Source organism: Meriones unguiculatus, chromosome 2 (assembly GCF_030254825.1).
Source record: "Meriones unguiculatus strain TT.TT164.6M chromosome 2, Bangor_MerUng_6.1, whole genome shotgun sequence".
Lineage (NCBI taxonomy): Eukaryota > Metazoa > Chordata > Mammalia > Rodentia > Muridae > Meriones > Meriones unguiculatus.
In genome coordinates, this window is record NC_083350.1 from 57,150,004 (window position 1) to 57,172,359 (window position 22,356).

Sequence of the window (22,356 nt, forward strand, 5' to 3'; positions counted from 1 at the left end):
TACCCAGGAGGGTATTGAAGCAGATGTTGAGACTTATAGTCAAACTTTGGACAGAACACGGGGAGTCCTATGGAAGAAGGGAAAGATAGAAAGATCTGGAGGGGCCAGGAGCTCCACAGGAGACCAACAAAGCCAAAAATCTGGGCCCGGGGGATCCTGCAGAGACTGATGAATCAACAAGGACCATACATAAAGAGGACCTAGACCCCTGCTCAGATGTAGCCCATGGGCAGGTAAGTCTCCATGTGGGCTCCTAAGTAAGCGGATCAGGGACAGTCAATGGAATGAACTTGGTTGCCTGCTCTTTGATCCCATCCGGCTGGCAAGGTGGCCTTACTAGGCCACAGAGAAAGATGATACAGACAGTCCTGATTAGTCCTGATTGGCTAGGGTCAGATAGTAGGGGAGGAGGACCTCCCCTATCAGTGGACTAGGGGAGGGACATGGGAGGGGAAGTGGAATGGGTGAAGAGGAGACGAGTAAGGGGGCTACAGCCAGGATGCAAAACGAATAAATTGTAATTAATAATAATAATAATAATAATAATAATAATAATAATAATAAAGAAAATTTAAAATATAAAAACATTTCAAAAGCAGGTAAAACCTGGCTCTGCAGTCCACAGGTTTCCTGAGGAGTCAAAGCAGAATGTCACATTAGTTTTGTGACATGGCACAAGAGAGAAACTTGCACAGCTGTACCCTGGTTTGACTTGGTGTCTCTAAGAACATGGAAGTCCAGGTATTCTATTTCTCATTTGAATATTTGCTCTCTTACCAAATCTCATTGCCAGCCCAAATAAGCATTCCTTTCTTTGTGGTAGGAGTACTGACTCTCAGAAGTCTTAAAGTGATACATAACAGAAATTGAAGATTCTAGGGTGAAAAAAATTTTACTCTCCCTTTTTTTTCACTCTAAGATTTTTTTTTTCTTTTATTGTTTACATCCATTATTACCAGAATCCTCATGCTCACTTGCCTGTGCTGTCCTTGATCGGCTCAATTTCCTTCCACTTGCCTTTCTTTTCCCCACTCCCTGCTCCTTTAAGGAATCTTCTGGAATTGTGATCTGAGACAATCTTTCCAAGCACTGTAACCAGACTGAACATATCCTTCCTTAACTTACTCAACTGAGGACTAGGCGCCTGCTGTTACTTATTGAGGACCCTTTTTCTTTAGGACTGATTCACTTAGGTGTCTGTTTCTTTGTAATCTATACTATGATATTTGGAGTTGGCCCACCATATTTTGAAAAATAATTGGAGTGGAGAAGTTACACTATGCCCTAGGCTTGATCTTCAGTACAGTAAGAAAAACATTTCCTTGAATTTTAGCCCTGGCTCCACAGACCACAGCCTGAGAATCTCAACTTACAAAGGGGCTCCTAATGCTATGAACTCCCTGACATAGGAATACTCATCAGGCAGGTACAGGAGAAAGCCATCTTGCAAGGTGCAAAAACCTGAGGCAAAAGAAAATGAACACTAGGGCAGATGAGCTGTGTCCCAGGATTGCTCTATGGGAAGAAAGATTGCCCAAGGTCAGAGAATGACCTTGCCCCAGTAACTTCTCTGTCTCTCTGTTCTCCCCGCCCTCTCCTCTCTCTAACACACAGACACACCTCTGACATCAAAGCCTGCATGCATTGTTTACACCAAATATGATTTGATATGCCATTAAATTATTTTTCATGAATTATTTTGGAGAATTTTATGCATGAGCATACTGTATACTGTTTTTCATGATTTCTACCCATCCTTCTTCCCTAATTCCTCCTTCTGAAACTCCTTCTTGGATTCATGACCCCTCCTCTATAATTATTATTACAATGGTGACTCTCTCTCTCTTGAAATGAAGTTTCATCTAAGAATCAGCTTTGCTTCTCAATGTGGAAGACTATTTCTGTGCAGATACAACCTCTGGTTGATCTGGTGTTGGGGATACAGAGGAAGAAAGACAAAATGATTTTATGAAGGCACTGTGAAATTCAAATCACATAAATGGCCCTGCCAGCCTCCTTCTGCATGAAAACTGGCATCTAAGACACTTGTTCTGTAGGTGTAAATTTTTCTACTGCTATTCAAATCTTTCTCCAATTCTGGGCTCAGGCTCTTAACCTATTGAACGTGAAAACTCCGCCTTATTATGGGCACTCCATCCTTCCCACATAAGGAAGAAGAGAAATTAAGATTACTAGTTTTTTTTTTTTCCGTTGAATTTATTGTATTTCTTCTGGAAAAACTAAAAGGACTTTAATGCAGTTTTCTCCAGTGTGATGCCCCGAGGTTATTTAGTTTACTATTCATTCCAGTATTTAAAAGATTAACTATTAATAATCATGGGGATTTGTAAATTATCACTGTCAACCACCAAGAAGCCATTACTCAAAAGATAAGCAATTTACCATCAATCACTCTTCTTTTGAGTGTCAATGTTTGCTACTATTCTTGGATACTTAGTGAATACTAGAAAGCAAAATGCATATCCTATGCTGAAGGGCATGTGCTGGAAAAGCAAATGCATGTGTAACAAAAGCAAATAATAAAATAAAAAAGTACCAACAGACACAGCAGTGTACCTTATGAATTCTAAGTGTTCCACACAGATGCTGAATAAGTAAAGCTTATGACTTATGTATAATACTCACCTGAAATATACATTTGCTTTTCATGGTTGTAATCATCTCGTCCATAGGCCATGCAAATCTCTAGATGAAATGAAATGGAAAAGGGAGAGGTCCCTTTCTTGTTGAGCTGAAATTGTTTTTGATGATGAAAAAAAAGGAGAATCATAACCAGCAGAAAAAAATTTCACATAAAAGTACTATATTTTTACATTTCTGTCTTTGTGCAAGATTTTATTAAATGTCTTTACAGAGAAACATCCTCCTCCAGATGCTGCTGCTGAGACTTCATTTTTAAGTTGTTTTACAAAGTATATGCTTCCATATGGAATTTTCATGTATGTTTAATTTCATATATGTTTAATACCATCTCCTAACACCTTTTCCTGCTATACTCTTTAGACAGTAGCATTTCTCACTTCTACTTTGATCTTTTCTAGCCCTTTCTTTGAAGCCTCTTCCTGATCCTAGTCTCTTGAGACCCTTTCTTGTTTCTTAATTTCTATCCTTCCTTATGTGGGAAGGATGGAGTGGCCATAATAAGGCAGAGTTTTCACGTTCAATAGGTTAAGAGCCAGAGCCCAGAGTTGGAGAAAGATCTGAGTAGCAGTGGAAAAATTCACACCTACAGAACAAGTTTCTGAGATACCAAATTTCATGCGGAAGAAGGCTAGTAAGGCCATTTTTTTCCTATATTCACTCCCACCTGGTCACCCATTTTTAACATATGTGAAAGAAGATTTACACATGAGAAAAATGAAAGGGCATTTGTCTTTCTGAGCCTGAGTTGCCTCACATATCTCCAGCTATTCAGAAAGATATTCAAGCAATGAGTTGACTATTCAACCAAGGTGGAAAAGATTTTTCTTTAGAAGGGGTTCTTTGCACAGGAAAAATCTTTTATTTGGTAAAAAGAATTTTCAATAATTCTGTGGTTAACTGTGAACCTGAGTTTGGAGATGCATTCAAAACATATTCAGATCACATGAAGCACCTATGCACTAAGTGATATCAAAGCTCAAAACAACACGTAGCTTAATGTCAAACTCGGACATTTACTTTCCATTTACTTATGTAGCTGTAGATTATCTTTAGATTAAGTTATAAATAATTAAATATTCTAAGATGTTTTTACTTTTATCACAGGGATGTTGAGCAGGGAGATACTGGTACTCTTGTAGAAGGTCCAAACAAAAATTACCAAGTGGATATACAACTCACAAGATGAAAGCTACAGGTATCTAGAGAGACTGATGAAAGAGTGCATACCTAGAATCTTGGCACCTCAGACACCGAGGCAGAGGTATTTCTGTGAGTTTTCAGTCATCCTTGGATACATAGGTTGTTCCAGGTCAAACTGGGATAGACAAGTATAGTCTCTTAAACTCATTATCCTCAGGAAAAAGTGGGAAAGGAGAATAGAGCTCTCATTGAAATTCCCTTGAGAGGAAAGAAAAATATGTCACTGAATCTGATAACTAAACACAAGTTAGATTTCCAGAGCTCTTTGAAGGTACTTGAAATCTACCTTGGAAACCAATAATTTAAAAAAATTCATTTTATTTAAATTATTGAATACTAAGAACATTCTAGATTAAAGTCTCTTAGGGTGGCTTTCTATTATATTTTTTATAATGAATAATAAACAAGTTACAGGTGGGGGGATTTTTAAGTTGGAAACCCTTTTCTAACCACAAGGGTTCTGGGTCAAGAGTACTCACAGTATTCAACAGGATTAGCAGGAGTGGCTCTGGGGGGTAAGCTGTTCACCTCATCACAATGTCTGGTTTTCTTAACCACCGGCTCGCTTCCAAAAACATGGGACTTACAAAGTTCATCTTCATTGACTAGGAGAAAACTGTCTTTCCTCTTAGGAGTGGACTCACCCACACAAGTTTATCTGTGTTGGCATGCCACCCGTTAAAGGCTTCACATCATTGTGTAAGATGACGTTCAGAAAAAAGTAAAAGCAATGTCTTAGATTGGGTTTTATTGCCATGAAGAGACACTATGATCACAGAAACACTTATAAAAAACATTTAATGGTGGCTGGCTTGCAGTTTCAGAGGTTTAATCTGTTATCATCATGGCAGGAAGTATGGCAGCATGCAGGCAGACATGGTGTTGGAGAGTTCTACATTCTTAACTGCAGGCAGCAGAAGGAGACTATGTCACAGTGGCCAGACTTGAACCTATAAGACCTCAATGTCCACCTCCACAGTAGCACTTTCCCCAACAAGGCCATACCTACCCCAACAAGACCACACCTCCTAATAGTGCCACTCCCCATGATCAAACATTAAAATACATGAATCTATGGAGTCTAAACTACCACAAACAGTGGCTTTTATTTACATATAGAAATGAACATATGTTAATAATCATCTTCTGCTCATTAATCAGTGAACATACAGGAATCCAACAGCTGTCATAAATATATGCAAATTAGGGAGTACAAATCTAAGCATGATTTTGAAAGTCAGTTGCATTTGTCTACAGGAATCATTTTGCATTGTAAATGGTAGATGCAAAACATTAAAATAGGTCAAAGAGAACGGAAGACTAACACCATATTATCTTGAAGAGTGTCATTATGTAGAGTATAGTTCTCCAGAAAAGCAAATTTTCACCAACTATTCTGCATTTAGAGAAAAGGCCATACATTTCAGAGTTCTTATGTAGGCCCCGGTTCCAAATCTCTCAACCATTCTTCACTGGCTTTCCTTCTTTGTGTGGCTTGATTTGTGTCTCCCCGCCTCCCAGCCCAAATTTTGATTTTAAAGTCTTAGCTGTCAGTTACCCAATTCTGTAACCTTATTTAAACGAAAGGTATTAGCAGACTTACATTGTTAAAGAAGTCATACAGAAGTCTCCTATTCCAAAATGAATTTTCTTAGAAAAGAAAAAAAAATACAGACTCAGTTAACCACAGAGAGAATATTGTGTACAAGTGATATTGCATCAGCCAAGAAACACAGAGATTATAGGCAAACCACCAGAAACCAAACCATTACTAAATAGATTCTTTACCATAATTATCTGAAGCAGTTAACCTTGTTGGCCTTTAGGTATGTCATGTGTGGTATTTTGTGTGCCCAATTCAGATGACTAATTAATTGTCTTTTCCAATGTCATGATTTCATCATACCATCTTCTCTCAAGGACCTCAAGTTACTTTCTCTGTCCAGAACACATCCCTCACCCAGACCAGTCATATTTTTCAGTCCCCAAAGCAATGTTTACCCACTCTTCATAGCTATGATTCATCCATTTGTCCCCCACGACTTCCCCAACCCATTTCATCTGCTTGCCAATACTGTAAGGATGGGCTTCTGTAGTCAGTGTTTTGCTTCTAACAGTTATCATAGCTGGTTGCAGGTGGCTTTAGTTATTTGTTCAAGTAATGTGCTACAAAATACTATAAATAGTAGGCTATCAAACACAGAAGCATCCCTACAATGGGACATACAGTGTTAGATTCCACAAGTCACTGGTCACACTATTCATTAACCAACCTATAATTTCACCTTCTTCATGTTTGTGTTTAAAGGCAACTTGCTTGATATATATTTTCAATTAAACAGAACTGAATTCTTAGCTATTGGCCTTATAATTCATTGCTGAAGGAAGGGCATCTAACATAAGTGTCTCCTCAGTAAGGCATATATCAAACTTCTTATAAGCACCTGTTGGTGCAGCACTGAAGTATTGGACTTGGAAACCATTTCAAACAGTGAAAACCCAACTAAAGTCATCAGTAAAAATTAAAAGGCTGCGGAAAACTTTGTTTAGCATGTAAAAGCTGAAGCAAGAAGACAGACTTATTTCGTTTGACAACAGTGGCAATGCACTTCTTGGGACACTGTCATATTCATTTTGGTATTGTGTTAGTTTGCTTCTCTGTTGCTGTGAAAACTGAAAGCAAAGCCAATACCAGGAATAAAGGGTTTATTTTATCTTACAGGTTTTGGACCATCAACAAGAGAAGGGTAGACAAGAACTGAAAGCACAGACTTAAGCAGAAACCATGGAGGAAGACTTTCCTGCTTTGTTCCCACAATACAGTCCAAGGAATAAAAGCCACATGCCAAATGCTTTGTTTCCCCTCTATCCCCAGCAATATTCAGTCTCTAATAATAAGTTTCATAGTTTGATTTTTGTTGTTCGGATAAAACTCTGACCAAAACTAACTTTGAGAGTAAAGAGCTTATTTCAGTTTACAAAGTCCATTCTTTTTTTTTTTTTTCAATGCAGTTTATTCAGGAACCTTGAACAATCATCTGACCCTGGGGAAAGCCAGCCCACAGCTTAAATAGCCTCTGGGTAGCCAACCCAGGCGTGCCACGTGGGCAATGCAGATAGGTCCACATACACGGAAGCAAGCCAGATCCTCAGCCTTAGCCAAATGTGGAGTTGTTCGTGACAGAGAGCACTCACCATCGGGAAGGTGGAAGGCGGAAACCAGCTCCATCTTTAAGGCACAGCATTCCGCAGCTCTCTACAGTTCCCCCTTTTTGTTTTAGACGCATCAGGCAAGAGTAGAGGTCTGATCTCTGATATTAGAAATAAATTGGGACTTTGTACTGATGTTCATTTAGGTGTCATCCACCCAAAGAGCATCAGACCCTTCAGATACCTTTTTCTCAGAGGCGGGACCTGGGGCATCAACCCGCATGCAATCAGACATGCTCTTCTCTGGGTCCAAAGTGGCTGACCCTGAGTGCAGTGCTTAGCCTCGCATCCTGAGCGTAACATTTTAGCTTTTTATGGTAGCCAACCATGCTTGGGGAGACATGTAGAAAAATGAAAATAGATCCATACTTATCACCCTGTACAAAGTCCATTCTTAACTGAAGCCAATGCAAGAATTGAAACAGAGGCCATGGAAGAATGCGATTTGCTGATTTACTCTCTCTGGATTTCTCAGGTATCATTCTCATACCGTTGAGGCCAGCTTTTCCAGGATGGCATTGATCAGAGGCTCATATATTTAATCATTAGTGCCCATTTGTTGGAACTGTTTGGGAAGGATAAGGATGTGTGTCTTGGAGGAGATGTGCCACTGGGGTTTGGCTTTGAAGTTTCAAAACCCTATGGTTGTGGTGTATGCCACCACAACCCGTTGTGTCTGCATTCTAGCTCATCACATAGACCTAGGAAGGTCTTTGGATGAGATCTCTTTCCAGAGAAGCTATGTTCTGAATTAAATTACCTTTACAATTTCTTTTTATAATACTAGAATCTTCTTAATGTGTTGACACTCTGAAGAAATATTTGTTTTCCTGGTAGTTTGATGAAGCAATGGACTATTGAGAATTATAATTGGGCATACACAATGGTAGAATGGTCATAAACTAAGGAAGAATTAGCCAGTCTTGAGTATAAAGAGTACCTCTTTGTGATCCTGTCTTCAGAGACATAGATAAATCTTTCTTCTGAGTACAGAGAAGAAAGACTCCTGAACTACAGTAGAAATCAACTACACAATAGTAAAAGGAGCCAGGGAACCACCCTTGGAAGATGGTGATATATAGCTTAATCGTGTGTGTGTGTGTGTGTGTGTGTGTGTGTGTGTGTGTAAAGGGTGTTCATCATTCTGTAAACTAAAGTGTTGTCGTCACTGAAACTGCCTGTCATTTATGGTCATCTCTGGGAGAGCAAGGCAGTATGGAGGAGAAAGGCCACTACAGTGGTAACATTCCAACTCTGGGGCCCATTCTGCTCCATGCTTACTCCTCCCACTTTACTGTCTTCTCTCAAACTTTTCAGAATCAGACAGGTTGCTCAATAAAGAGTAATGCAGGACATGGGGGAGTCTTTCCTGCCTGTACTTTTTTTTCTGTTCTCCCTACCTCTCCCTTCTAAGTTTATTCTTGCTAAACGAGCAGCAAGAACTCCAAACTTAATGTTTCTCAGAATCAAGAGTAAAGAGTTCTGTGTTGCTCATGGTGTTTGGAGTTTTCACCTCTTTGGGAATACGGGCCTTTTAACAATGCTGATGCATTTTTTTTGTTTTGTTTTTTGTTCTTCTGTTTTTTTTTTGTTTTTTTTTTTTTTTTTTGGCTGTGTTAGTTCTGAATGTTTTCATAATATTCCCCTGGTATTAGGAAGTGGGAAAAGATTTATTTTAAAGGGAAGAAAAATACATCATTATTTCAGCCCCAGAGTCACAAGTTAAGAAAGGAAACTTGGAGTGTGTGTGCAATACTCCCAACTCAAACTCTAAACCACCCCGGGCTCTGCCTAGATCATTTCAATTACAGAAGAGAGCTGCTGCTACAGAGTCATATTTATATTGTTTTCTAAAGAAAGAAAAGGCAATTCAATATTTAGACTTTATTATTCAAATATTTTTACTCTTGAATTTTGATATAAAGAACTTTATGCATATCAAATTTCTTCTAATTTTCAAATAATTTAAGTGTAAAAAATGTATTTCATTTCTATGGTATTTCACACACTTCTTTTTATCTTCGTATGGTTATTATGCCTTAGAATGTAAACAGTTTCACCTTAAAAAATTATACATTTCTAACACACAAAAGAGACTTAAAAGGTTCACTGATTTGCATGCTCCCTAAGGGTGTTCTTATCAAACTGCGTTCAACAATGTTTTCCCGTAGAACATTAAGGAATCTATGTGGTATATATTTTCTCACGGCACTAAAAATCATAATGCCAACCCACCATCCCCAAACAATTATGTATTCAAGAATACATTTTAAAGCAGTGGTTCTCAATCTTCCTAATGCTGTGTTCCTTTAATACAGTTCCTCATGTTGCGGTGACCCCCAGACATAAAATTATTTCGTTGCTGCTTTAGAACTGTAATTTTGCTACTGTTATGAATTATAATTTAAATATCTGACTTGAGACTCCAAAGGGGTCGTAATCCACAGGTTGACAACTACTTTTTTAAAGTCACCATTACTATTTCAGATTAAAATCGAGTATTCACATTTCAATGGGAAAATCAGACACATCACGTAAGAAGCCTTCTTTACTAAGTATAGTGATTGTGGAGACTCCTGAGGCTAAAGCAGTTTCCACAGAGCTATGAGACATACATGACCCAATATGTAAATATGAACTAGAAACATGGTGTTCTCAATTTCAATATAAATACACATATATCTACATGTTTTCAAAGTGAACTGAAAAACCCGGAATGTGAAAGCTGCACATTTTTCCACCTTTAGCACACAGACAAAACAGTAGAATTGATGTGATTGGAAATAGTCTTTTGAAATAAATATTGAAGGACAAAATATCTAGCCTAAGAAGAGAAGTGAGGAGATAGGAAAAGGGGCCCAGCAAGGTAGGACATAAACACCCCTTTATTTCTCTCATTACACTTCAACTGTTGGACTCCTTGCTAAAAAAAGACTGAATGTCAGGGTGCTGCAGCCTTCAGAATCCAGGACACATTAGGCATCACTTTTCACATCACGAACTAGGAAAACTAAATGTAAATGTGAAAACACGTGATAACGTTGACACAAACAATATGCTGAGAAGCCTGGCAAAGACTTTAAAGCGGCTGCCATTGACTGCTTCAATTATGAACTCCCTTGAAGCAAATAAAAACATATGGAATCCCAGGAAAGGAATACAAATGTGAAAGAAATGAATGAGGTGAAATATTAGAAATAGAAGTCATGATAACAGGCATGAAGCATTAATACATGGATTCAGAGGTAGAGAAGAGAATCTGTGAAATTGAGGGCAAGTCAATGAAGTTTGTCCTACTTAACCAAAGAGAAAGTATACTGAAAAGATTAGAGTATAAGAGATCTGAGCTAATCTTTAAATCTGGAGAATTTCCTAAAGAGAAGAGAGAATGAAGAGCTATTCAAAGAGATCAGGACTGGCATGTCCTCAAAGTTGGTGAACAAATAAATAGCATGGATTAAAAATCTGAACCTATTCCAAATAAGTAGATCAGAAGCCTTGCCTCCTGCATGCCCCCTCTTTTGATTATTGGTACTAGAGTTAAAATCCGGCATAGCTTCTCTGTTACAAAGCCAGAAACATGGAGTGCTTTTTTGTGTTAACCAAAACCCTGTTTATAAAATCGATTTTATAAGTGAGTGTCAGTATGAGTCAGTTGGCTTGACCCTTTAGTGAAGAACTCTGAGAGAGTAGAGCAGTCTTCTTCCTTACCAAGCTAGAACACTAATTAAATTCTCTTTCTCTAGAGCATTAAATCCAGAGAGAATGGAAACCTAAAGTGGGAGAGAATACATTATTTATGCATTTGAGAAGTCAAAACAGCAAATTCTTCTGCAAAATTTTAAAGATACAAAGACTTCCCATTCCTAGGAGGTATCAATGGTTGATTCATGATTTTTATGAAGCTGACCTGTATTTATTCTTAATATTTGAGAAGCTGATTTCATCACACCATTAAAATAGTCCATTTTCACACTACACATGACTCTAACTGAATGAAAGATTTGTTGGGTGCCTGTTTTACTAATTCTAATGATTAAGACATTTTGGGCTTAGACAACACTGAAACCCAGGCCTGGGGAAGCGAGTGGAGATGCACTCTTCAAGCTCAAGCACCTATTTACCTTGACTTTTTTTTTTTTTGGTGGCTCACACCTTTATTTTATTTTATTTTTGTTAAGTACAGTTTATTCACTTTGTATCCCCCTCTGTACCTCCCTCCCTCCTCCCCTCCCAATCCCACACTCCTTCCTGCTTCTCCATCCATGTCTCTCTCCAAGTCCACTGATAGGGGAGGTCCTCTTCCCCTTTCTTCTGATCCTAGTCTATCAGGTCACATCAGGAGTGGCTGCATTGTCTTCCTCTGTGACCTAGTAAGGCTGCTCTCTCCTCAGGGGAAGGTGACCCAGGAGTGGGCCAATCAGTTTATGTCATAGATAGTCCCTGTTCCCATTACTATGGAACCCACTTGGACACTGAACTGCTATGGGCTACATCTGTGCAAGGGTTCTAGGTTATCTCCATGAATGGTCCTTGGTTGGAATATCAGTCTCAGAAAAGACCCTTATGTCCAGATATTTTGGTTCTGTTGCTCTCCTTGTGGCGCTCCTGTCCTCTCCAGGTCTTACTATCTCCCACTTCTTTCATGAGTTTCCCTGTACTCTGCCCAAAGTTTGACTATGGGTCTCAGCATCTGCTCTGATACCCTGCAGGATAGAGTTTTTCAGAGGCTCTCTGTGGTAGGCTCCTGTCCTGTTTCCTGTTTTCTTCCTCTTCTGATGTCCATCCTCTTTGTCTTTTTGAATGGGGATTGAGCAACGTAGCTTCTTGACTTCTTTTGACATGTGTTTTTCATTCCACAGACAGTCATTATCATCTTCTATTTATCTTTTTTTTTTTCCAGCCACAGACTGGTCAATTTAAATTCTGGTGCTTATTCCCAAAGCTATAGCTTCTGGTCTGTTCAGGCTTCTCCAACTGAATTATCTGCAGTCCAGGAGTCTGAATCACAGTGTAAGCACACACCTAAAGGGAACACACACTGTAAAGTATGGGTCTCCTAGAGGGATGACAGTCCATTGGGCTGTGTGTGTTGCAACCCCAGCATGTGGGGAGTTGAATCAGGGGAACCCTTAGGTCTATAATAGTCTAGGCTAACATGAGAGCCTTCTTTATGGTTTGAAAACAGTAATGATGGCAGCAACCACAAAAGGAAGAAACCATTATTGTTGATTGTTGCAACTGAATCCTCTTTCCTCATTGCTTTTGGTTTTTCTGTGACTTTATTTTTTTTCAAGACACACATTCACTGACACCTGCCTGCCGATCTTGTCTGTCTATGATCTATGTTGACCTTGACCTATTGTGCTCAGTAGTCTCTCAGGATATTTTCATTACAGTGCTATATATCATGCTACTTGCCTTTTCCTTTTTTGCATAATGCATCATATTCAAACTCATCTAAAATCTACGAATAGACAACTGCTGGGAGCCTTTGGAACCTATCAGGCAATCTGCCTTCTAGGAGACCCAGGCTTTACAGCATGTACCCCCTTTAGAAGTGTGTGTGCCCTGCAATTCAGCCTCCTGGACTGTACTTCATTGGGTTGGAGAAGCCTGAGCAGGGCAGAAGCTGTCTCTTTGGGATTAAGCACTAGGATTTAAATTTACCAGTCTGTGGCTGGAAAGGGGAAAAAAATAATGTAAATAGAAGATGAGAGTGTCTGTCTGTGGAATGAGAAATGTGTCAAAAGAAGCCAAGTTAAATAAATGCTTGCAGAATGCATGTTTACTCTCTTCCCCAGGCCTGAGTCCCAGTGTTGTTTGATCCTCAAAGATCTTGAGTCTACTTTTTTTCATGTTGTTTTAAGCATATCTCCTGTTGCTCTGATTTATCTGGAGTGGTTTCTGTGTTCTTCTCATTAATGACTCTGTCACAATGCAGTTGGCTCCAATGGCCGTGAGCTGAACCTTCATGCTGCATGCCTAAACCCATTCTTCTGTGCTTTAGTTCATTCTTTAGTCTCTTCTTTCACTCATGAGGACATACATTTCTCCTTTTGTTAAATTTTTGTATCTAAACTCAAATGTATCTCTTTTATTCCCCCTAAACAATAACCATTCTTTATTTTGATTTAAATTTATTTTTTATAAATTATTTATTTAAATCCCGATTGTAGCCCCCTCCTTCTCCTCCTGGTCCCACTCTTCCTCCCTTTTGCTCCCGTTCTCCTCCCCTAGTCCTCAGAAAGGGGGAGCCCTCCTCTTCTTCCATCTGGCCCCCACTTATCAAGTCTCATTAGGACTGCCTGCCTCCTCTTCCTCTGTGGACTAGGAAGTCTCCACCACCACCACCATGAACCAGAGGGAAGTGATCAAAATGTAGACATCAGAGTCCATGTCAGAGACAGCCCCTGCTCCCCTTACTAGAGCACTCACATGCACCAACCAAGGCCCATGCAAAAAGAGGACTCTCCTCCCCCCCCCCCCCGCTCAGATGTAGCAAACAACAGCCATTGCTGACACTGCTCAAACGAAATATCCTTTTCATTAGGTTCCCATCTTCTGGCTCATATTAGTCAAGATTGACAGGCTGTATCATAGCAACACAAATCAGGAATCTGAGGAATCTATTTCTTATTTCAATGGGGTAATCAGGAATCCCTCTTCCACATGATCACTCAGGAACCAATACTCAGGACTAATGGCAATTCTGAAAGTCTCCAAACATGTGATAATCTGTACTTCACCATCTGATTACTTCTTGCCCTGTAGATACAGAGAATACTAAAGTGCTGTTTGTAATGTTCCAACATTGAACTATAAGGAAGATAATAAAGGAAAAGAATTAACTGAGGCCAGACTGGGGGAAGTTTGTCTCAGTGGATTAATATTTTCTTTATTTAGAAGAGGTGATGGAAGCCAAGCTCTTCCCAACACCCTCAGTTCAAAGATGAAAAGTCTGGCAAGAACAAAAGAGCAATCCTGTTTCTCAACATGATGCACCCAGAAGGATGTGATACATTATTTAAATTGTATTTTCAAGACATATTGAGAAACTAGTAACATGCTTTTTTATCTCCTGTATTGCTTGGGCCAAGGTAACGATTCTGTTTCTAGTTTCTAGGCCCCTCAACACCTGCTCTTATCTCTCTTCCTATACTTGTCATTCTGAGTAAAAACACATCAGAGAGGTGGAGTAGGTGAGAGAAGGTATTTGCGTCATGTCAAAAGCTGTTGTGAGTTGTTACACATTCATATAATAAAGATTAAGCCTGGTACTCTACTCTTCTGCAATTCCTCGGGACTGAAATGATGGAAATTTATCCATTCCTCAACTCTGAACCATTAGAAGAGGAAGAATAACAGGACTCAAGAGCCTTTCATTTTTCAGGTATGAATGGAGTTATGGCTATACAGAGCAATGGCTTTGTATTTTCATTTTATTTCTACAAAAAAAAGGTTTCTTTTTTCCTTTAAAGGAAACTGATATAAAATAATTTCCCCAGTTGATGCATGAGGGAGGGCTAAAGAGAATGGGAAACTGTCATGGAACACATTCAATTATATAATAAATTACTGCCAAGCCTATGTATCCAAACCCAGAGCAGCTTTGCACAGGACTTAGTAGCACATGGCATCATGTGGCTATTCCTCATTATTCCTGATCCAGTTCAGAAAAGAGAGGTGATTATACACACTGGGTTTATTTTGTTCCTTTTGTCATTGCCTTAAAAGTCATGGAAGAGTGTATTTTGGAGGTGTTTCTAACAAGTAAGACTAAGAAAAACACAGGTAGGCTTAGCTACAAAGAGTTTCCAGTTGCTTGTAGCATCTTGCTGTGTGAGAAAACTCACTCCTTCCATTATAATGACAGGTGGCTATAACATCACCACAGTTTGATTTACATGAAGGATTTTTTTCAAACCAAATGAGAAAGAGAATATATTTTGTATTTAGACATAAAGCCTAGGAGGGGAATGGAAGAAAAATCAATGTTTGGTAATAGAACTCTTGGGTTCATTATTAAATAAAACCGGGAGAAATGTCATAAAACTATATCACTAGACTGTAAACCTTTCGATGAAAAATGTCTAAAGCCATCAAGGCAGGCTGCAACATATCTTCCTCTGGCATCTTCTTGAAACAACAACATGTGTTTTTCTTAGAATTTTTCAAGAAAAGTCTACTAGTCCTAGAAATTATGCTATTTCAGCCATTCTTTGTAAAACCTAAGCATGGGCACTAAAATTTTTCTCCTTAAATTTTTAAATATCAGTGTGACAGTATGAATGCCATGTCCTAACACAGTTAACTTAGTTCTCTTTAGCATATTGAGAGTTTTATTTTTAATTTAAATTTTATTTTTTATATTGATAACAGTTTATTCATTTTGTATCCCAGCTGTAGCCCCCTCCCTTATTCCCTCCCAATCCTACCCTCCCTCCTTCTTCTCCTCCCATGCCCCTCTCCAAGTCCATTGATAGGGGAGGTCCTCTTCCCCTTCCATCTGACCCTAGCCTATCAGGTCTCATCAGGACTGACTGCATTGTTTTTCTCTGTGGCATGGTAAGGCTGCCACCCCATAACAGGGAGTTGATCAAAGAGCCAGTCACTGAGTTCATTTCAGAGACAGCCCCTGTTCCCCTTACTAGGGAACCCACTTCAATACTGAGCTTCCATGGGCAGGAGTTCTATTACCAGCTTACATCTGGACAGGGGTTCTAGGTTATTGTTATGAATGGTCCTTGGTTGGAGTATCAGTCTCAGAATCCTGTGCCCAGATTTCTTGGTTCTGTTTCTCTCCTTGTGGAGCTCCTGTGCCCTCCAGGTCTTTCTATCTCCCCCTTCTTTCATAAGATTCCCTGCACTCTGCCCAAAGTTTGACTATGAGTCTCAGCATCTGCTTCGATACCCTACTAGATAGAGTCTTTTAGAGGCCTTCTGTGGAAGGCTCCTGTCCTGTTCCCTGTTTTTTCCCTCTTCCAATGTCCATCTTGTTTGCATTTCTGGGAGAGTTTTAGCATCTAATTTTTTCGAATTTTGATCACTTAAAAAGGAAACTTGTACCCACTCACTCATCTGTTCCTCTACTTGTTGCCCGAATATCTTAAATCTCCTTTTACAAATAGGTTTACCTATTGCCTATTGTGGGCTTTTAATATTCTTTGAATCAAGTGATATGGAGCTGACTTGGTCCATATGGGTTGTTCTGAAATATAAACAGGGTGCCATGTAAGCAACAAGAGTTAGTCTCTCACCATTCTAGATGCTGGGAAGCTCAAGATCAAAGCACCAAGATCTGGTGCCTGGGCCCCTGCTTCCTCGCTCCCAAATGGTTGTGCTAAGTCCTTACAGGGTAAAAAGGACTGGGATCTTTAGGTCCTCTTTTTTGAATGGCACTTATCTCATTCATGAGCATGAGCCAATCACTTTGCAGCTCTCCCTAACCCCAGCCAATCCCATCACAGTGGGGAGTAGGTTTTCAAATGATAAGTTTGAGTGGTGTTATTGTTTGCTTTATTGTTGTGATAAATGCTATGACTAAAAAAATAATGGCAGGAAAGGGTTGATTTAGTTTGTAGGTTTCAATCAATCATCAAAAGAAGACAAAGCAAGAACTCAACATAGCAAACTAAAGGCAGGAACTGAAGCAGAGGCCATGAAAGAGGGCTGCTTACTGATTTGCTCCTGGTAGCTTGTTCTCATGTTTTCTAATACTACCCAGCACCACCAGCTCAGGGTTGGTTGGTCCTAGCCACAATCAGATGGTCCTTCCCATATCAATTACCAATCATAAAAGCGCTCCTACCAAATTGTTGATTTCTTCTTCCCAGATGACTCTAGTTTCTGCCAAATTGATGAAACTAGCCAACAAAGATGGAAGGGCAATTCAAATTTAGAGCAGTTCTTTATGTCAGACTTCTTCCAAAAAATGTAGTATTTCCAGTTTTATTAATGTTATATATATCAATACTGAACTACTTTTCATGGATAATTGATACATCTACATGAATTTATTACATTGGTTTATTCACTCAGTACTTGGTAGGCATTTGTGTTGCCTAACCTCTGGCTGCTGTAGACAGGCTGCTATGAACAGTGATATGCAAGACTTAATGTGCATGTGTGTTTTAAGTTCTTTGGGGAATATTCCCAGGATTAGACTTGCTGAGTGATATGGTGAATGCATACGTAACTTTTTGGGAACTATGAATCTTTTTCCCCAAATGGTGGTACCAGTTTACATTCTATGTTATGATTAGTTTTTAATTCTCAACTTGCCACAACCTGAGAAGAAAGCCTCAGTTGGGAAATTGTGCAGCTCTGGTTGGCATGACATATTTGTGTGGGGGTGTCTTGATTATTGAATGATATAAGAAGATCCAGACCAGATTGATTTCCAGAGTGGTTTTACAAGTTTACATTCTCACCAGCAACGGAGGAGGGTTCCCCTTTCTCCACAACCTCTCCAGCATGTGTTGTCACTTGAGTTTTTTATCTTATCCATTCTGATGGGTGTAAGGTGCAATCTCAGGGTCATTTTTATTTGCATCTCCCTGATGGCTAAGGATGTTGAGCATTTCTTTAAGTGTTTTTCTGCCATTCTACAATCCTCTACAGCGAGTTCTCTGTTTAGTTCCGTACTCCATTTTTTTTTTAAAAGGAGCTATATTCAATTTTATTCAAAAATTGGATATAATAGAAGCAATACTAAGTCATGTCACAAGCAGTATTACAACTCTGCACTGCTCCTCTCTGGCCTCCCATACTTTGGTCATGAGAATCTGCCAGATGAGATCTAGCCAGAGTACTATTCCGTACTCCATTTTTTGGTGGGATTACTTGATTTGTTGCTTTTTAACTTCTTGAGTTCTTTATATTTACTGGATATTGGCCCTCTGTCAGATGTAGGGTTGGTAAAGATCCTTTCCCAGTCTGTAGACTGTCATTTTGTTTTGATGACAGTGTCTTTTGCTTTATAGAAGCCTTTCAGTTTCATGAGTTCCCATTTAGTTATTGTTGATCTTAGAGCCTGTGCTGTTGGTGTTCTGTTCAGGAAGTAGTCTCCTGTGCTGATGAGTTCTGGGGTCTTTCCCACTTTTTCTTCTAACCGATTTAATGTATCTGGTTTTATGTTGAGGTCTTTGATCCATTTGGACTTTAGTTTTGTGCAGGGTGATAAATATGGATCTATTTTCATTTTTCTGCATATAGACATCCAGTTGGACCAGCACCATTTGTTGAAGATGCTGCCTTTTTTCCATTGAATGGTTTTGGCTTCTTTGTAAAAAATCAAGTTTCTATCAATCTGGCATTTTCTCAGACAAATAGGAATAGTGATTCCTCAAGATCCAGCTATACCACTCCTAGACATATATCCAAAAGATGCTCAAGTACACAACAAGGATATTTGCTCAACCATGTTTGTAGCAGCTTTATTCATAATAGCCAGAACCTGGAAACAGCCTAGATGTCCCTCAGTTGAGGGAAATTGTGGTACTTTTACACAACGGAATACTACTCAGCAATTAAAAAACGAGGAAATCATGAAATTTGCACAGAAATGGTGGAACCTAGAAATGATCATCCTGAGTGAGGTATCCCAAAAGCAGAAAGACACATATGGTATATACTAACTTATATAGACCTATAAGATAGGATAAACATACTGAAATCTATACACCTAAAGAAGATAAACAAGAAAGAGGTAAGATGATCAATCCTCACTTAGAAAGACAAATGGGATGGACATTGGATATAGGAGAAAACAAGTAACAGGACAAGAGCCTACCACAGAGGGTCTCTGAAAGACTCTACCAAGCAGTGTATCAAAGCAGATATTAAGACTCATAACCAAACCTTCGGCAGAGTGCAGGGAATTGTATGAAATAAGAGGAAGTTAGTAAGATCTGGAGAGGACAGGAGCTCCACAAGGACCAAATACATCAGGGCACAGGGGTCTTTTATGAGACTGTTTCTCCAACCAAGGACCATGTGTGGAAATAACCTAGAACCTCTGCTCGGATATAGCCCATGGAAGCTCAGTAACCAAGTGAGTACCCTAGAAAGGGGAACAGGAAGTATTTCTGACATGAATTCAATGGCTGGCTCTTTGGCCCTCCTTCCCCTGAGGGAGGAGCAGCCTTGCTAGGCCACTGAAGAGGACATTGCAGCCAGTCCTGAAGATACCTGATAAGCTAGGGTCAGATGGAAGGAGAGGAGGTCCTCCCCTATCAGTGGACTTAGAAAGGGGCAGGGAGGAGTTGAGGGAAGGATGGTGGGATTGAGAGGGAATGAGGGATGGAGCTATGGCTGGGATACAAAGTAAATAACCTGTGATTAATATAAAAAATAAAAATTATTATAAAAAAAGAGAGATTTAAGGTTCTCCCTATGATAAGCAATATTGTATGTGTGTCCTCATGTTTAAAGGTGACAGTTTCTCTACTGGAGATGTGCATCTGGGCACAACTGTGACATCTCTCTTCTTTCACTAGGTATTGAAAACTGCTCCCTACAAATTTTCACATGCTCCTTGCCTATATAATTCTCATGGGCTCTGGTTTTTGTTGACTTCTTCATTTTTGCCCCTGTGATAGGTGTGTAATGTAATCTTTTTATTCAATTTTCATGTCTCTGATTACCAGTAAGATGACTTTTAAAACTGAACATTTGTTTTCTCTCTTGCTATCACATGATTAAAGTAATACATTGCTGAGTACTATGGGATTTCTCCTTATAGCATGAAATTGCTAATTCTTATTTAGCATGTTGTTAAATATGGCTCTCCAAAGGACCATCTCTTCCTGCTGTTGCTGTTGTAGCTTTGGCTGCCCCTATTACCACCTCCACTATAGCTGGAACAAGCAGTTATCTGTGCCTAGAATGCTTATTAGCCTAATTCCTACAAGAAATTTTCAAAGCATACACTGGCTGAGCTTGGGAGTAGAGGTGCTTGAGCTTTTTTTTTTTAATACATATATAAGAAAAAATTATTAAGTTGCTTCAGAATGTCTATCCTTAAAAATCAATTTTTATATAGGCTTTGATTAACATGTAATATTTATTTATAATGTAGCCAATTTATTGAAAATGTTTATCTCAGCTTTTGGCCTATTGAGCCAGAATATACATGACTAAACATCAATGTGTTTTAATATGTGTTCTAGGTATAATAGTCAATGATGAACTACTCTACAAGCAAAGACAATTTCCTCATAATTTTAGTTTATAACCCATTAAGATATTTTTTACTCTTTTCTCCATCTTTGCATTCCAAAACAAGCTACCTTATGTGTGAAAACATATTCTAGGCACCAAATATAGGATCAAGTATGATGTCACAAAGTGTTCAGCATGTGAGTTAAGAAATAATTCTTGCCTGGCATTGGTGGCACACATTAATCCCAGCACCCATGAGGCAGATGTGGGTAGATCTTTGAGTTTAAGGCCAGCATGATCAGCAGAGTGAGTCTCAAAAAAACACAAAATAGAAATAATTCTCCAGAACCTGCATCACCAGTTTTTTTATTTTTTATTTTTCTTGTTACTGAGATCCAGTCAGTTTCTCTAGTGGATTTTGTAACCATGTCCAGTTTTAGACCAAAGTAATTTATAATTTAAATACAAGTCTTTTAGCTACATTTTTGCCGATACAAACTGACAAGTCGTTAAAGGCATTGATGCATACCTTTGATGATACAGGGCCACAGCTATCTTTAACATTTTACTACACAACTCCAAGAAACAGACCCTCCTCCTGTCCTTGCCACAGCGGGGACCATTCTAATCTGAATGTTTCTGTACTTGTGAGCATATCAAATGAGAAGTAAAATTTCCAAATGCAGTAATGAGTGTATCAACATACAGCTCACCACCTGCCATTAATTATCTGACCTTGCTTATGTTACAGAAAAGCAATTTTCTGTTTGTTTGTTTGTTTGTTTGTTTGTTTTGAGACAGGGTTTCTCTGTGTAGTCTTGGCTGTCTTCCATTCGATTTCTAAACCAACTCACAGCAATTTGCCTGCCTCTGCTTCCACAGGTACTGGAATCACAGGCATGTACCACCACCCTGGCTCTTATTGTTTTTGTTGTTAATTTTTTTATTCATTTCAGTTTATTCATGTTGTATCCCAGCTGTAGCCCCCTTCCTCATCCCTTCCCAATCCCACCTTCCCTCATCTCCTCCCATGCCCCTCCCTAAGTCCACTGATAGGGGAGGTCCTTCTCTCCTTCTCTTTGACCCTAGCCTATCAGGTCTCATCAAGACTGGATGTATTGTCTTTCTCTGTGGCCTGTTAAGGCTGCTCCCTCATCAGGGGGAGGTGATCAAAGAACCAGCTGATTTTGTTTTTACCTTTGGAGTATTTGTCCAGATATTATCAGGTATCTTGGGCATAGTATCAATGCTCACATACAAAAGCCAACTTCTGCACACAGTCTTCAGGTGATGCTTTATATTTGTAGTGTGCTTTCATTTTGACTGTGATTGTCAACTAAGAGCAAGGTTAAAATTGTCAGCTTCTATATCATGTTGGTGCTCAGATAGTTTCTGATATTTTGGATTTCAGATCATTGGATTAAGGCTGTTCAGTAAATATTGTATTTAACATTTATTGATTTTTGTGTGTGGTGCACATGTTCATGTAGTATTGGTGTGCTTACTGTGTACACACATTCATGTGGAGGTCAGACATCACAAGTTGATGCATTCCTCAATCTCATCTCTACCCTGTTGTGTGAGCCAGGTTCCACAATGAACTTGGAGCTTGACAGTTCAGCTAGACAGAATGGCCAGAAAACTCCAATGATCCTTTTGTTTCTACCTCCTTACTTCTGGGGTTACAGGTACATATAACAATGTCTGACTTTTTATACGAGTATTGGGATTCTGAAGTCAGATCTTCATGTTTGCAAAGCAAGTTCTAACTTGACCACCATATTCCCAAGTTCCTTATTTATAGTTAATTAATTTGTTATAGTGAGGCTTGAACCCAGACTGATCTTGTGCATGCTAGAAGGATTCCAAGATCTCTTTTTTTTTCTTTTTGTTTTGAAATAATGTCTCACAAAATTTTCCAAGCAGACCCTGAATACACTCTATAAACCTTAAATCGCAATAACATCCTGCCTCAGCTTCCCATATAACATAATTGCATTATCATATTGGAACAGATAATTTTCATTTTAAACATAAGAAAACAAAGGTTGAAAGAGGTCAGTATTTGTAAAGTTACCTACAAGGTAATGCATTTGTTTTTGAAGTACTAACTTGTTT